The 14,455-nt window shown below is 41.7% G+C and overlaps 2 pseudogenes across 2 annotated transcripts in view; both read left to right on the top strand.

Moving 5' to 3' along the window:
* The window catches only part of LOC310802306 (cytochrome P450 3A27-like), a 230,779-nt pseudogene that overhangs the window by 138,258 nt on the left and 78,066 nt on the right, over window positions 1–14,455 (top strand). The gene's annotated exons all lie outside the window — the stretch shown is intronic.
* LOC310801558 overlaps window positions 1–14,455 on the top strand; it is a 70,073-nt pseudogene that overhangs the window by 17,665 nt on the left and 37,953 nt on the right. The window contains exons 2-8 of the transcript in view: window positions 10,862–10,961; window positions 11,095–11,208; window positions 11,687–11,775; window positions 11,886–12,027; window positions 12,397–12,483; window positions 12,606–12,675; window positions 12,924–13,084. The product of the transcript in view is annotated as an uncharacterized misc_RNA (transcript). The remainder of the gene's footprint in view (window positions 1–10,861; window positions 10,962–11,094; window positions 11,209–11,686; window positions 11,776–11,885; window positions 12,028–12,396; window positions 12,484–12,605; window positions 12,676–12,923; window positions 13,085–14,455) is intronic.

The following is a 14,455-nucleotide window of genomic DNA, read 5'->3' as shown; positions in this document are numbered from 1 at the left end:
TTCTCCTAACGGTTAAGAGAAGGTAGACGGTTAGAGCCAGAGTCCGAACCGCTGATGAACAGCGCTGTAGTTTACCGTTGCCAAGGCAACCAGGCAGCTCACAGGTTGTACCATATTTCTAAATCATTATTTTGATATAATACTGAAATGTTGATATTATATTGTTATTGTTTTACATTGTAATTTGTATTGTTCCAACTAAGTTCATTGGCAGTTAATACCTGAACCACGAGTATGTTTTCCATTTATCCCCCCCCCCTATACTAACCCTAACCCCAACCCCACCCAGAGACCTCTTCATCCCCGCTACCCCCCTTGTACAAGTTCTCTCCTGCTAATACAAATAAAATGAAATAGCCGACTGCCTATGGCCCCTGGTGTGAGCATTGATTACTTTGTCTTATGATGACTGTTGGATAGATGATTCAATTACTTAAACAAATGTATTGTTGTAAGTCGCTTTGGATAAAGGCGTCTGCTAAATGCCATGAATGTAAATGTAAATTACAATGGAGGGCCATGTCCAGAAACGACCCCGAGCCCCTAGCACTGATCTATATACCTATATCTATGTCTGTGTTTTGTCTATTAATTAATAATATGATGATGATTAATCCCAACGACGTATATTTTCCAAGAAACAACATGAGCATATCTGTAATCAAATAAATATCTCCTGCGTCATAATGCTGTTGTCTTGATGACGCTGCTAGCAATGACGTAAATTTATGTAAAAGTCACTTTGGTCACTTGAACCTCCAGTTGTTGTCAAATAGCCTTTGCTGATTGTCATTTGTAATGTGGTACGCTCATTAGTGGAAATAGATTCAATTACATTTCAACACAATGGAGAAAAACTGGTGGGACCCGCCGCAGGTAAGTTTGCCTTGCTCTATTTTAGTTTAAATAAACGGGAATACTTTACATTAAATTGCCCCAATACTTGGGCCAAATGTCCAAGGACGTAGGATGTATCTTTCGAGAGGGGGTGCTGCCTAAATGTTGTGTAAAGGGCTGTGCCATGGCTGCTGGTGGGCCGGTCGATCTGTGGGCTGCGGGGCCGGTGAGCGACACGATGTGTGGGCTTCGCGCAGATCCCCCCTACCTTAATCGCATAAGCACTAGGCCGACAAGCTCCTGTATATTTTCAGCCTACCTCAAGTCCGTGAACTGCCTTCAAGTAAACGCAAAGCTGTAAGAAGCAGGGCTGAAAATTAATCAAATTTAATCAAATCAAGCTCTATCATCCGTGGTGACAACATGTTACTGTACACTTGTTTGTATTCGTATGTTATCGTCCAGTCAAAGTAGCCTACAATTCAAAGCAACATTTCCCCCACAATCAGGACCTAGACCTACTGCAAAGAAATACCCTTAATTGGCTACTCTTTGTTGTTAGATCTCTGGGAAGTAATTCATCCGACTCGGCAGACAGTTTGATCCCAACATCAAGTCAAATCGCGGTAATTTCGGTGAGCGCGCAATTCCAAAAACAGCTGTTTGTCAGTGAAAGAGCAGCGTAACAGCCTAAAAAGTGAAACGGGACGAGCTCAATCGTTGTTACAGAGAGAAATGGGGCTGCAAAATCAACCATTTTAAAGATCAACATTAAAACGAGACAGCTTTATAAATAACCTATAGAGGATGGACTATCGAAGAAAGATGATTGACAGAACAATATCAAAATGGTTAATTTGATGTTTTCAGGTAGGCCCTATCTAAAATATAACCAAACATAGTTGGCACTAATAGGTCTTAATCGACAGGACCTTTCCTTAAGTAAGTCGTAAGTTGACTTTGCAAAGGGCCTACAATTACTTACTGTACAGGCCTACATGATTTGCAATATAAATTGTGTCGGATATGTTGAATAAAAGGTAGATGTAGGCCTTTTTTAAAGGCAAAACTAGAGAGCCCCTTTTGGGAAATTGGGAACGCAACAGCCTATTCTTGAGAACATTGTGAGGTACTGCAATCTCTTTGCGAGGGAAGCCTGTTATCTAACGCAATCATATTTCTTGACGTTTCCCTGTCATTGTGTCTGTCATCTCCATCAGGAAGTTTCAAAGCCCTATGCTACTGTATTTGATAACTACCCACTCACCCCATTCAGGATGGCTAAACATAGACAATATGTAAAGATCACTGGAGACAATTGAATGGTTTTATACTCAGAAAAGACAAATACATTCATAGAGACATTCTCGAGACTGCACCTGTAGTGTGTTCACTGTATGTCCACAGGAGTGTAAAGAGGATCAGGCTGCCCTGATGATGGAGGCAGCAGGACCGGCAGCTTTCGCAGCCTACACCCCACTCCCACAGAGGACATCAAGACGGGCCAGGCACACGAGAGAGAGGGCCAGAGTGGCTAAAGAAAGAAAGGAAGAGAAGGAGGGTTGGAGGAGGGAGATGGAGGAGAGAGCGGAAGAGGTGGAGGGAGCCCAAAACCTTCTGCATAAGGTGAAGGAGCACACCGATGCAGAGAAGGAGAGGCTGAAGGAGGAGAGAGAGAGGGTGGACAAGGACAGAGAAATGGTGGACAAGGACAGAGAAATGGTGGAGAGGAAGAGGAAGATAGTCAACCATCTTAAGGATAATATGGAGAGGAAGAGGAAAGTGTTGGATAGAGACACTGAGAAAGTGAATGAATGCAATGCAATACTCAGTCGCATTCAAAAGACGCAGGAAAATAACAAAAAGGATTTGGAGGAGAGGATTGTCCAGTTGGAAATAAAGGCGAAAGAGGTGGAGGAGGTGGAGAAAGTGACAAAGGAGATGGAGGAGACTTTCCAGAGGGAGATGGAAAAAACAAGAAATGAGATGAAGAGGAGAGAGAAGGAGGTGGAGGAGAGAGAGAGGGTGGTGCAGGAGAGAGAGAAGGAGGTAAAGAAGAGCGAAGAGAGATTAAAGATGAGTGAGAAGGAGACCGAAACAATGGAGGTGATGAAGAGAAGGGTAGAAGAGGTTGACAGAGAGATGGAGAGAATCCTAGAGGAGAAAGAAATGGAGGTGAAACAAGTGAAAGAGAGGATGGAGGTGATGAAATGGGCAGAGGAGGAGAGAGAAAAAGACAGGAATGAGAAGAAGAAAGAAAAGGATATTGAATGGATGAGAAAGGAGTTGGAGGTGATGAAGAGAGTAGAGGAGGTGGAGAGAGAGAAGGAGAAAATCCTGGAGGAGAAAGAATGCGACGTTAAACGTGTGAGAGAAGAGATGGATGTGATGATAAAGAATATGGTGGAAAGGAGGGAGAGGGAAGTGAAAGAGGAGATGAGGATGAAGACAGAGATGGAGAGAGAGAGGGAGAAGATTGAAAAGGAGAAAGAAAAGGTTATTGAATGGATGAGAAAGGAGATGGAGGCGGGTATGAAGAGAGAAGAAGAGATGGAGAGAGAGATGGAGAGAATCCTGGAGGAGAAAGAAAGGGAGGTGAAACAAGTGAAAGAGAGGATGGAGGTGATGAAATGGGCAGAGGAGGAGAGAGAGAGAAACAGGAGTGAGAAGGAGAAAGAAAAGGATTTTGAATGGATGAGAAAGGAGTTGGAGGCGATGAAGAGAGTCGAAGAGATGGAGAGAGAGATGGAGAGAATCCTGGAGGAGAAAGAATGTGACGTTAAACACGTGAGAGAAGAGATGGATGTGATAAAGAATATGTTGGAAAGGAGGGAGAGTGAAGTGGAAGAGGAGATGAGAAAGATTACAGAAGATGTCGTGAAGTGGATGAAGACAGAGATGGAGAGGGAGAAGGAGAAGATTGAGAAGGAGAAAGAAAACGATATTGAATGGATGAGAAAGGAGATGGAGGCGGGTATGAAGACAGTAGAAGAGATGGAGAGAATCCTGGAGGAGAAAGAAATGGAGGTGAAACAAGTGAAAGAGAGGATGGAGGTGATGAAATGGGCAGAGGAGGAGAGAGAGAGAAACAGGAGTGAGAAGGAGAAAGAAAAGGATTTTGAATGGATGAGAAAGGAGTTGGAGGCGATGAAGAGAGTAGAGGAGGCCGAGAAAGAGATGGAGAGAATCCTGGAGGAGAAAGAAATGGAGGTGAAACAAGTGAAAGAGAGGATGGAGGTGATGAAATGGGCAGAGGAGGAGAGACAGAGAAACAGGAATGAACAGGAGAAAGAAAAGGATATTGAATGGGTGAAAAAGGAGTTGGAGGCAATGAAGAGAGTAGAAGTGGTCGAGAAAGAGATGGAGAAAATCCTGAAGGAGAAAGAAGATGACGTTAAACGCATGAGAGAAGAGATGGATGGGATGATAAATAATATGGTGGAAAGGAGGGAGAGGGAAGTGAAAGAGTTGATGACAAAGATTACAGAAGATGTCGTGAAGAGGATGAAGACAGAAATGGAGAGAGAGAAGGAGAAGACTGAAAAGAAAAGAGTAATGGCGGCGAACCTGGAGTTTGCCAGAGAGAGCATGGAGAGGGCTTTCCATAAAGGGAAACAAAATACAGGTATGCCCTCCATTATCTGCTTACAGTGCATTCTAAGCATGATCATTTTGGCTTCTCAAATCACCTCAAAATAATTTAGATTTTATCTATACAAATGATAAGACAATTTTTCTCTTTCAGATATTTCAACACAGAGACAATTCTGGAAATCCACAACTATCCCAAACTTACTACCACAATAACTACCCTGCATACTACCACTATAACTACACTTGCCGTTTCAATTCTCTTTCATTAAAGTCATATTCAAAGGCAAACTGTGTGTCATGTTTGAAATGCTGTATTTTACAAGTTGCATAGCTGTAAACTATGTTGAGTGATGATGAGTTTAGGAAGAAAAGGTATGTAAAAAATGAATACTCCTGCACACACGATTGTTACCTCTGCTTATTTATTGTGTCGACGTTTCGGTTTATGACCTTTATCAAAACTTTTTTATCTGTGAGGTCTGTATTCCTAACACCACAAAAAGACAAAGTGGTGGTGTTTGTGTTTTTTACATTTACAAGTTGAGGAAGAAAAAACATGGCACATGTATGCACATGGGTTAGATTAGAAACAATCTGGGTAAACCTTAATTTGAAGAGGTATGCATGAGGTCTGTTATGTTTTTCTCTATATGCCATAATATTGATTTCAATGATCAACATATTTGTACCCTGAAAAGAACCCAAACTGAACAAGTTCCCCATTATAAGTACCTGGGCATTTACATAGATGATACACTTTTAAAATACATGTTGAAAAAGTGATCAAGAGTTTGTGAGTTAGACTTGTACTTGTTTTGTAAAGAAATGTCTTGCTTCACCTTTGATAATAGGAGGAAGATTGTCTTGGCAATGCTCCTCCCTGTCCGTGATTATGGTGACACAATTTAAAATCACACGACAGCCTCAATTCTTAAACCACTAGACCCGATTTATCACTCTGCTCTGCAGTTCATTTGTAGGCATGTTTTCTGTACCCACCATTGTCTTTTGTATCAGTCTGTGGGTTGGGATTCTTTGACGTTGAGAAGGGCTTATCATTGGATTTCATCTGTATATGAAGCAGTTCTTTTAAAACTCCCATTTTACCTCACATCATTGCTTTTATGGCGACTTAGTGGCGATCAAACTTGCAGCTTGTTACTATTTAATGTCCTTCAAGTGATTACAGAATTGAGAAGAACTTTTTAGCTGCTGTGCTCCTTAGATATGGAATGATCTTCAGGCTAGACTGAGGTTGGAGCACTTGGTCCCTTACACTTGTACCATCATCTGCTTTTTAGTGGACAATATATGCAATAAATACCTTTTTTACACAAACATCTTGAATCAGAATGGGTCAGCCCTAGCCTCTTACACAAACAGGGTCACAGTCAATGGGTACAAAACTGGAGCAAACGTGTGTATACCAAGATACTGTACCTCGACTCCTTTCCATTCCAAAAGAAATGTGTCCCTTTCCCTTCACTCAAATGTTGTGGATGACATGTACATAAAGCTACACACTGGTGCAGGTGTGATGTTATGAGAACTTTAGCATTTAGCATTTCCTGTGTCCAGGCGTTCTATTCACTTCTAATAGGACAAATGAAGGTACACTTGCCTCATAAGGCTCATTCTTGTTTCATTTGTCCTATTAGCTCCTACTGACCTCACTTTACACAGACACAGAGGAGGAGAGACTCAGACTCATTAGAAGTTTATTACTGGATCAGTTTACAAAACAAAACAAAACTGCATGGAGCGTACAGTACAGCAGCGCTTGGAGTACCAGACATGAACACACACCTCACATGCACACACACATCGGAGCTGTCACAGTGGTATACCTTGGATCACACACAGACACACACACACACACACACACACACACACACACACACACACACTCACTCTCTCTCAGGGCTGCATGCGGATAGCTCCATCCAGTTTGATGACCTCTCCATTGATCATGGGGTTCTCAGCCAGTGATGTCACCAGGTGGGCAAACTCTGCAGGGTCTCCCAGGCGTGAGGGGAAGAGCACTTGGCGGGCCAGGAATGAACGCACCTTCTCAGGTTAACCCGCCAGGAGAGGAGTGGAGAACAGAACCTAAGGAGAGGGAGAGAGAGGTTGTCTGATATGGAGAGGAAGGGGGGGGGGGGGAGTGTGTGAAAGAGTGCGTATGTATGTGTGTGTGTTTACTGACTGGGTGCGATGGTGACCACACAGATGTCCATGGGTGCCAGGTCTCGGGCGATGGGTAGAGTCATCCCAACAATACCCCCCTTAGAGGCTGAATACGCAGCCTGACCCACCTACAGAGAGAGAGAGTGAGAGTGAAGGAAGGGGCTGTTGAGACAGTGTTTGTGTGTGTGTGTGTGTGTGTGTGTGTGTGTGTGTGTGTGTGTGTGTGTGTGTGTGTGTGTGTGCGTGCGTGCATGGTGCAATGGAGGTCTTGGCGATCTGTTGGTTCTTGTGTGTGATTGGCTGACGGTACTGCAGCATGTTGACCTCTTCCTCACTGCAGGGTCTACTACAGTTGGAGCAGTCAGAGAGCACAGCCTGGGCCCCTGCAACCAAACATACACCCTGAAATATGGTTTGGACAAAGGATCCCAATGTCAAGATAATATTGCTGTAGGGAAGCTACTCTATGACACAATACCATGTGGAAATGTCAATGATTTTCTAAAGATGAGTGGATAGTGGATAGTGGATAGTGGATAGTGGATAGTGGATAGTGCCTGGTGGGGTCGCAGACTTCAGGCAGATTGTTGACCTAATACGAAACATTAGTACTTTATTTGGACATTATATGATACTTTTGAAGCCCTGAAATAGTGGGAGTATGTTTACAAATGTTTTTTTAAAAACCCATTGAATTAAAGAAAAAAAAAACCCATAATATTTGTTTGATTTCAAATCCAAGTGTAGAGCTAAAAGAACAGAAAATGCTTCCTCTTTCCAATACTTATGAAGAGCACTGTATTCATGTTAATCAGTTGCTTCATTACTGTAATATGTGATGTGTTTTGAACTAGTATTTTGAAATACTGTTTTTAGGAGCCAATGATATAAAACAAGTGCATACATGTAAAGAACATAACACATTTTTAGAGGAGTTCAAATATGTAAAATTCAGTATTACTCGAAAGAAAATATTTGCCCAAAAATATTTGCCCCATAGTCCTTCTTGAATCAATGGGTCTGCAAACTATTAAAACCCGATAGGGATCAAACAGGCAGCAACTATTAGCAGGATGTTAAGATAAAGGCCGACAATAACATCACTGAGTGTTGCCCTCTGCGCAGGGATCCCCTTTCAATCATTCACTAGCCATGGCTTCAACTTCACCTCTCACATACTCTTTCATGATCTGAAACACAGGTGTCATGATGGGATAAAATAATCACTTCAGCAGACGTGTCCGGGGTTACTCAGAAGAAGCGATTGAACCTGTAAAGATGGGTTACCTTCCGTACTTCTCCACCGAGACATGAACTCTCCTTGCCTTACTCATCACTCTGATCGTAGTGTAAGAAGTTTTAATAAAAAATATTATTTGTTAGTTAGTTAGTTGTGATAATACATACAAATGATAGTATTGATAATTACAGTTATCTAACAGTTTCAATGATACCTATGACTTGATCGTTTTGCTTTTGTTTCAAGTCAGATTGTTGATTTATATTTGTTCTGACCAGGTATGGATACTGGCCATATGGAATATTAAAAAAACTAGGCATTCCTGGTCCTAAACCCATCCCTTTCCTCGGGACGATAATGGGATATAAGAAGGTTTGTAGAGATTAAGCCCATAAACAACAACATTGTAGACTCATCCATGATGTGTGTTGTTGTGGTGAAAGCCATGGGAGCTGAATATGAATTGTTTTACCCAGAAAAATGGGCAATAAAGCTTTTGAACGAAAACGAAAAGAGAGGAGTGGGAGCCGGTCTGTAGTGGAAAAGGGCCATCATAGACTAAGCCATAATTCAGGTTTATGACAAGCATTTATGAACTGGCTATTTTTTTGTTTAGTTTTTTTGTTCCCAGGGTGGTTTCACCAATTTTGATTCCAGAAATATGGGAAACTGTGGGGGTGAGTCTGCTAAACTGATCCTGGTTATTGTTAACTATGATGGATATATATATCTCTCAGTGTCTACAGTATACACTCTTAAACCAGGCGGACACTGTGCGATTTTCACAAACACAGACGATCCAACCGACGAAATGGTCTCATACACCAAGACAAATGATCTGTCTTGATGCAAGTACACTGCCCAAGCAACAATTTCATGCTTCCACATTAATAATTTGAATCTGTTATTGAGCGATTTAAGTTTTAAGCTTTTAAGTATTCTGTAGTATGGTCCCAAACACAACTTGTGCGTTGCCAATGTTTGACAACATCCTGGATTCTCATTGGTTGAGGCTCCTATATTGCCTCTGAGCACGTCTCAAACTGCATGAATAAAGAGGAGCCACGACACGTCAGAATTCAAATCGGAAGTGATTGTGTCTTCCCTCCATGTCATTGAAAGGGCAAAAATGTAATTAAAAAAATAAAGAAAAAAAGGGTTCTAAAAGGATTCTTTGGTTGAATAACTCTTATGGGTTCCATTTGCAGTGCCCTGCGTAAGTAATGGGACAAGCATTTTTTCTTCTTTTGCATTATGCAAATGTCCAAATTAAGCACTCATGTTTAGTATTTGGTCCCCAATCCTTTGTATGCAAAAGTGCAAAAGTCTGTGACCCATTGACCCAACCAGACGCTGGGTATCTTCTCTGGTAATGCTCTGCCAGACCTATATTGTAGCGATTGTTGTTTGTTTTTTTAGGATGTTTTGTCCTCCTCTTCAGCAAATTAAATGCATGTTCTATAGGATTCTATAGGATTCACTTTTTGGCCCTGAATAATTTCCTAGTTGCTATGGCAGTATGTTTTGGGTCATTGTCCTGCTGTATGGTGAAATGCCGTCCAATGAGTTTGGAGCAATTAACTTGTACTTGGACTGACAAGATGTTTCTGAACACTTCCGAATTCATCCTCATCAAAGGAGACGTGAGCCAGTTCCAGTGGAAGCCATACATGCCCAAGGCATAACACCCCCTCCCCCATATTTCACAGATGATGTGGTATGCTGTGAATATTGGGCAGTTCCTTTTTTTCTCCACACTTTCTCCGGTACATGTTTTTCCTGAACTCTGCAGGCTCTTTTAGGTACTTTTTAGCAAACCGTAACCTGGCCAGCCTGTTTTTGTGGCTGAGTAGTGGTTTGCACCTTGCAGTGTAGACTCTGTAGTTCTGCTGGTGAAGTCTTCTGCGGATGGTAGTCTCTGACTCATTGACGCCTACCTCCTGGAGAGTGTTCCTAATCTATGGGGCAGTTGTTGTTTTTTTAGTTTTTTTTTTAATTATGGTGAGCATTCTAAGGTTATCCACTGGAAGTCTTCCTTGCCATTTGCGATTTCTTAGCTCACCAGTGCTTTCTTTCCTTTTAATGAAGTTCCAAACTGTTGATGTTGGTAGGTTTAAGGTTTTAATGTTTCATTTTTTTCTGATATTTCAGCATCATAATGGCTTCCCTGACTTTCAATAACATCTCTTTGGTCCTCATGTTGACAAGACACCAATAGCAGACTGCACAAATTATGTGACGGAACACACCTGACGAACACACCTGTCAAGCCAATTGTCCCATCACTTTTGTGTAGCCTGAAATAGGGGGATTATGCATAAAAGTGTTGTAATTTCTGAATGATAAACCAATATGTACACAAATAACATCAAATAAAAGATGAGAATCTCTACGTTCTCATTTCAACTCCAAAAAGAAGAAAAAATGCTTCACTGTCCCATTACTTTCGCACGGTACTGTATAACCTTCTGTGGAAAAGGGTTCTACATGGAACCCAAAAGGTTTCTTCAAAGGGAGAGTGGAAGAAGAACCCTTTTTGGTTCTAGGTAGCACTTTTTTTCTAAGAGTGCAGGATCTGTGATGGGTCTGTCTGTCTCTATCTACGGTATATTCGCTTGAATGCCACAGCCTATTTGAGTATTGTTGCTGACCATGTGCATCCCTTCATGGCCACAATTGACCCATCTTCTAATGGCTACTTCCAGTATGATAATGTCAGCATGATAATGTCACAAAGCAAAAGTTGTCTTAAACTGGTTTCATGAACATGACAATGAGTTCAGTGTTCTTCAGTGGCCTTCCCAGGATCTGAATCCAATAGAACACCTTTGGGATGTGGTAGAACGGGAGATTCACATCTTGAAAGTGAACCTGAAAAATCTGCAGGAATTGAGTGATGCAATCATGTCATCATGGACCAGAATCTCAAAGGAATGTTTCCAACATCTTGTGGAATCAATGCCACGAAGAATTGAGGCTATCTTTGTTTTTGCTGGTCTGTAGGATCTATGATGGCCGTCAGCCCATCCTGTGTATCATGGACACAGCCATGATCAAAACCATCCTCATCAAGGAATGCAACTCCCTTTTCACTAACAGGAGGGTAATACGCTAAATTGAAGTTGTTGTATGGGGAAAAAAACATAAGGGCTCCTTAAATAGATAATATCATTGTTATTATAGCATTATTAATAGTATGTTAATCTTGCAGTTTATAATTATTATTATTTTTCTAGAATATCTATCTCAACAGGCCTCTGTATGACGCCGTGTTTATCGCTGAGGATGATGCATGGAGACGGATCCGCAGTGTCCTGTCTCCCTCCTTCACCAGTGGGCGGATCAAAGAGGTACAGTCCCATCTCTCCTCTCCTTCTTTCATTCATTCCTTTATACAACACAAATAAATGAATGACTGACAACTCTGACGCGCGCGCGCGTGTGTGTGTGTGTGTGTGTGTGTGTGTGTGAGAGTGTGTGTGTGATTTGTACTATGTGTATAGTGTGTATTCATTGTTGTTTGTTGTTGTGTGAAGCAGCAACTTTAATTAATTAATCCAAGACAAATTTTCATCCGGGACAATAAAGTATATTTGATCTTATCTTCGATAAGTTCAGTGGTCAGATGACAGAGTATAGAATAATAGTTCATCTTTGGAGTCACTTATTTTTTGACTATATACATAATGTATCCTGTATGGATGTATATTCTCAGGCTATATAAACATTAAAATAATTCCTGTTTCAAACATGATATTAATATATGTTTTGCACATATTAATCCACGTATCAATCATGATATTTTTCCATGTATCCTTCCCAACTCAGATGCTCAGGATCATGAAGCAGCACTCTGGTAATTTGGTCAGCAATCTGAAGAAGACGGCTGATAACGATGAGCCCATTGAACTAAAGGAGTGAGTATTTATCTCCGAGACGATAAGGTGAATTTGTAATTTCAGTGAACTCCCCCTTTAATTTTGTGGTTGTGATTCTGGTGGTCAGAGATTGTGTGGTTGTGTTCCAGGTTCTTTGGACCATACAGTATGGATGTGGTCGTCAGTACTTCATTCAGTGTCGACATCGACTCCCTCCACAACCCCTCCGACCCCTTTGTGACCAACATCAAGAAAATGCTCAAGTTTGACATCTTCAGCCCACTGTTCCTCACAGTCGGTACAACTGCCCCCATATAGCTTTCAGTCATTTTGTGCTTAATAAATGAAGCTATCGATTTTATTGATTAGACTGACATAAACCACACTGCCAATGGTTTGCGCTCTACTCATTTGACAAACACATGGGCCCTGTCCAGAACCAACCTCTAGTTCCTAAATGCTGGACACTTGGAGATCTGAGTGGATTGGATACAGAAGTGTCTAGGGATAGAGCCTAGGAGTTGTTTCTGGACAGGGCTGTGCATTGAATAGGATTGGAGTCACGTATCATGGTATTTCCTGTTCCTGTTTGTAACCGTGGCATTTCCTGTCCGTCCAGCATTCTTCCCCTTCATGGGTCCTGTTATGGCAAACATGGAGGTATCCCTATTCCCTGCCTCGGTCACAGATTTCTTCTACGCTGTCTTTCAGAAGATCAAGTCCAATCGCGTGTCTAGCACCAGGAAGGTATGTAAATATAACTGATCAAATATACGATCTTCAGCCAGTATTGTGTAATACAATTGTAGAGATTTGGTAGCATCTGGTAGTTCTCATGTGATTTTGATCTGACGTAAGCCTGCTTCCAGAGTCGGGTAGATTTCCTGCAGCTGATGATAGACTCACAGAAAGACAGCAACTCAAAGGGAGAGGAGCAGAGTAAAGGTGCCTGCCTTAAACACACACACACACACACACACACACACACACACACACACACACACACACACACATACACACTGTATACTAGCATCTAACACACACACATACAGTACCTGCCTCAAACACCTATACCTACAAACACACCGTGGAAATACTCTACTTCGTCCCTTTCTCACACCTACCACCCCATTTCTCCCACTCTCCCTCTCCTCCCTCTCATTCTCCCCCTCTCTCCATCATCATAGGATTGAGTGACCATGAGATCTTGTCCCAGGCAATGATGTTCATCTTTGCTGGCTATGAGACCACCAGTAGCTCTCTGTCCTTCCTGGCCTACAATCTGGCAACCAACCCTCACATCATGACCAAGCTGCAGGAGGAGATAGACACTGTGTTTCCCAACAAGGTAACCCCTCTGCAGACTCCTATATAGTACTATTCATGTGGAACAGGAAATATGATAGTGACAGTGTTTTAGAGGGTACTGATGAGTGTGTAACCCCTGTGCACTGCAGACTCCTACAGATGGTTAGATAGGTGACAGTATTTTGCAGTGTGCTAATGTGTCTGTAGCATCCCTGTGCAGACCTCTGCCCAGTATTATTCATTTGAAACAGGAAGTAGATAGGTGTTGTTGGAATCTTCAGAATAGTTAAAAGGCCAGTACCTGAGGACCTGAGGGATCTACAGGGTATATACCTTAAAAGCATGTCTGACATGCAGTGGTGTGCATGACCATAGAGTGATTTCTAAACTAATACAAGTATCTTAAAATAAATTATAAAACTAACAGGTAATCAGTGCAGAGACTTGTGTGATATGTGCTCTCCATCTGACACATGCTGCTGCATTTTGTATCATTTGCCAAGAGCTTTCTTTGGTCGACCAGACAGGAGAGTGTTACAGTAATCAAGGCTGCTAGTAATACAAGCATGCATTCGTCTCTCAGTGTCAGCCTGGGAGAGGAAAGGTTGCACCTTTACAGCTGTGTTCTGTAAAGGTCCATGTAATATTCAAGCTTTCTAAAAGCTTCCTAACGGTTGTAGTGACTATCTTTAATCGGTAGCGATCAGGGAACAAGATCCCTTATAATAAATCCCTTATGAATAAATATTTCATTTACGAACGCTGTTTTGGTTCGGAAAACACGCTTTTTAAAATGCAGTGTCCTACCTGACATTCGGTTTGCATATAAACATGTTGTTAGTGCCAGGGGTGTTCTAGGGGAGTAGACTGACCTTTCTCTGGTGGCTGCCTCTCCCAATCGTGTGCGCATGCAGAAACACAACAGCTAATGTCCAACACTGCAAGTTCATTTCGGGGGGATATATTATTATTAGGGAGGATGTTGTTGTTTGGACAACTTCAGACAGAATTTCTCCACGATGGCAGATTTCCGACAAACTTACTTACTCTTCTTTAAGTGATACAAATATGTTTTAGTCACATTCTTGATATGGGTTTCAAAATTAAGATCTGAGTCAATGGTGACACCTTGTTTTTTTGCCTGGTGCTTAGTGTTACTGTAAGTAGTGTCTTTAAGTGTGCAGACAGTTTCTCTCTTTCGGCTTTTGCTCGAATGACTAGTACCTCTGTCTTATCTTGGTTGAGCTGTATGAAGTTCTGTGACATCCATATTTCACCAGGAAATCAATCAAACTGAAATTGTTGGGTGATACAGAAATGTACAGCTGGGTGTCATCTTCGTAACTGCAGTAATTAATATTGTGCTTCCTGATGACACTGACGAGGAGTACAGGCCCTAAAATTCAACTTT

Source organism: Argentina silus, assembly GCF_951799395.1.
Source record: "Argentina silus genome assembly, chromosome: 3".
Taxonomy (NCBI): domain Eukaryota; kingdom Metazoa; phylum Chordata; class Actinopteri; order Argentiniformes; family Argentinidae; genus Argentina; species Argentina silus.
The sequence above is the reverse complement of the archived record's forward strand: the minus strand, read 5'-3'. Positions and strand labels throughout refer to the sequence as shown.